Raw genomic sequence first — 3,506 nt, forward strand, 5'->3', positions numbered from 1 at the left:
TGGTGCCGCCATGTTTAGGTTGTAGCAGGAGGACGTAGGTTGGTACTTGGCAGTTCGGACGTAGCGAAAGTCACGTTATGAATGGAGGGCTGAGTTGGAGCAGAGGGGGACAGGATCCTGGGGGTGGACTTTCTTTAGGGGGCTGAGGTGTCTGGTGGTCTTGGTGGACCCTCTGCATCTCAAACTGAGACCACAGAGTCCTGTGTTCTTGAGTCATTGTCTATAGTCTCTGTTGTTGGAGAGCTCAGTGTGGTCCCTGATGGTCTAGTGGCTAGGATTCGGCGCTTTGACCGCCGCGGCCAGGGTTCGATTCCCGGTCAGGGAATGAGTTATTTAGAGGTTGAGGGAGAGGTGATCAGGTGGTCCACATGATGGTGGAGGTGATGAACTGTGAGTCCATCATGGCTCCACTCTCACCCCCATTGTAGTGTTCTTGGTTCACTCTGCCATGGCCCCATGTTGAAGGGTGACTGTCTCATTCAGGTCCAACCCTTTGTTAGACTCTATTAAGTCACTGACTCTCAAACTCTGTAATCCTCCTTAGTAGCTTTGGTTATTGATGATCTGCAATGGTTCGTGGGGGTGGAGCCTATCCCTCAGGTGAGGGGCGGGGTTTATCCTGGACAGGTCACCAGTCCATGGCAGGGCCATCACATAGAGACAGATTGATTATAAAAATGTTCATCCCCAGTTTGAAGTTAGAGACAGGATTTAAGTGTGGAAGGTTTTTGTATCTTCAATTTAATTCTGAGTGTTGTAAACTGTTTCTAACAAACTCTACTGTTCAACAGTCAAAATGTTTTCTAACCAAGCTGAATGCTCTCATATACTTTTTAAAGTTGAGTGTCTTTCATGTCCTCCTGAGATCAAAGACAGAATTCTAGGTACAAATAAATACACTATCAAAGCCCTGATGACATCATCATCAATTCTGACTTTGATCTGGAGGCTCTTGCTTTCTTGCTTCAAATAAAAAACGTTGTTCCAGGGAAAAGTCTGCACATGAACACACACACACACACACACACACACACACACACACACGCACGCACACACACACACACACACAGCCTGTCTTCAGTATAAAATGGTCTTTCACGTTCTCTCACGTTGGAAGATTTCTCTGACTCCATTGTGAATACAGAGACTCTTCATCTGCCACCTGAGTCTTGATCCACTGATTCCTCTGATCCACCTCTTTCTGCTCCAACAAGGCTGACATGGATCAGGTGGGTCCATGTCAGCGAATCAGGAGGTTTCTCCTCTCAGTTAATTTTCTTCATCCCAGTTTAGATTGATTCTCCTCAGCCTGATGAAGGAGCATCTGATCAGGTGTTTGGCTGCTTGTTGGTTGTAATTCCATAGATTTTAATCTCAGATGTTACAGAATTAAGAATGCAATGGCAGTCCTGCCAAGTGACATCAGTCACATGACAGGATGACCCAGTCATGTGACTGAAGGAGCTGAGAGCTTCTACACATCATTGTTGATGGTGTCTTCCACTGTAGTCAGCAGCCACAACTCCTCTATCAACACCTGTCAGAGACCTGCTGGAGGCCCCACTGAGGTTTGAACTGGGATCACTGGATTCAGGGTCCAGAGTGCTCACCATTCCACCATGGAACCATCAAAGATGAAAGGTGTGAGACAAACTATGGCACTAATCATGTATGAGGGACTGCAGTGGTTTTCTGGATCTAATTTCCACAAACAAATGATGATTTGGGGAAAGGTCTGACAAAGTCTGAAAAACCTACCCTGATTTTTTCACAAACAAATGATAACTTTTAGACAGTGAGACAGTGCTCTTATTTTGGAGGGCCATCAGGATGTGAAATATCCTAGACCTCTGAGATCAGAGTGTTCACTTTGATCTCAGGGTCCTGAATTTGGAGGTTCTTCCTTTGGTCTCCAAGTTCTAACTCCCATCTTACTGAATCCTTTTATTAATGAACTCCTCAGACCCTGATGATGTCAGGAAGAAATCCAGACATTCAGTTCTCATCTCAGCTGTTCTGACTGAGACGTCAAGCAGTCAGGAAAAAAGTGTTACGACCCAAAGTGGGACCTTTACAGGAGCTAACAAAGTGTCTTTTTTCTAAACTACTTGAGGAACTGGTTAAACCAGTAAAATATGCATTTCTGTGTGCAGACCAGTGGGGAGCCTGGGTGAGTGGAAGGATGTTTACCACCAACACAGAACCCAGACTTTAGTCATGTGATGAGATGGAGACTCTGATGATGAAGTTAATGGACAAAATGTGACTTGAAAGAAAACACATTCCTTCAGCAGACTTTGATCCAACATTGAAGTTAGAGTTTGGTGGCTGCTCCATGTTGGAGGAAACCAGGCGATGTTGGACCATCACAGGGAAGCTCCTTTGCCTCCTCTGCTGCCAGTTCAACCACTCACTCCCCTCAGTGGAGAGCAGCTTCAACTGGGTTTGGAATTTACCATTGTGGATGCATAGGAATGTGGAGAAAATGTCCTTTGTTAGAAGTGGGATTTGAACCCACGCCTCCAGGAGAGACTGCGACCTGAACTCAGCGCCTTAGACCGCTCAGCCATCCTGACAGACACTTAGACGAAGACTGAATTAAATCACTGACAAAGTAGAATTTTTAAAATTGTTAACATTAAACACACTGTCTGAGTTCATGGCAGGAAGAAATGAACCAGAACATTTGAACCACATTGCATCTCTTGACCAGTTTGTTACATGGGACACCTTCCAGACAGGAAGGTCCTTCTGAGACTTGAACTGGGATCACTGGATCCAGAGTCCAGAGTGCTCACCATTCCACCATGGAACCAAACACAATGAGGAGGTTCCTCTAAATACCACTTGACATCACCTGCAATACAAACTGTTGATATTTGGAGGTTCATCTTGCTCTTGTTCCAGACTACATTGGCAAAAGGATCATGAACCACAAGGAAATCATGGAACTCCAGATTGATTCAGGACTTTCTAACTCCATCGTATGACCTGGGAGCAAAGACTGGCCAGGCCTTCCTTAATTTATCAGTTAATTACTGCTTCAACAAACATGCCACTTAATTAAGTTACCAGAATTTCTCTCATTGAAAAACCCACCAGCCTGATTTCTTGACATGACATGAAAAATTCTCCAAGAACCCACAGTTGGGTGGAAAGATACCAGGTTAACCAGGAGGAGTCCTGTTCCTGAACCATGGATGGAACAAAGTCCACTGGAAAACTCAGCAGTTCCTGAGTGCCAGATCCATCCAGGAGCTTGGGTCTCCCCTTGACTGTGGTGATCCATGAGATCAAGGAGGACAGAGGAAAGAAGGATCCTGTTGGAGATCTCCTCCCTTCTTCCTCCACTTCACTACTACTTGGATGTCAGGAATATGAGGTACTTTACTCAAATGAGGTATTAGGAGTTCCCTGTTTGACAAGAAGGAAGTCAGAGGTTCATCCCTCACTTGTTGGTGGTGCCCTCAACCTGCTGAGAGCATCACTTAGTTCTCTACAGAGAA

At 45.3% G+C, this 3,506-nt stretch overlaps 1 non-coding gene across 1 annotated transcript; it reads left to right on the top strand.

Annotated features, from left to right (window-relative positions):
- The first annotated feature begins 253 nt into the window (after window positions 1-253).
- On the top strand, window positions 254-325 carry trnaq-uug (transfer RNA glutamine (anticodon UUG)). The gene has a single exon. It is a non-coding gene; the product is annotated as a tRNA-Gln (tRNA).
- The last annotated feature ends 3,181 nt before the right edge of the window (window positions 326-3,506 follow it).

This window comes from Aulostomus chinensis, chromosome 1 (genome assembly GCF_037954235.1).
Source record: "Aulostomus chinensis isolate RoL2024-O1b breed Wild chromosome 1, RoL_Achi_v1.0, whole genome shotgun sequence".
Taxonomy (NCBI): Eukaryota; Metazoa; Chordata; class Actinopteri; order Syngnathiformes; family Aulostomidae; genus Aulostomus; species Aulostomus chinensis.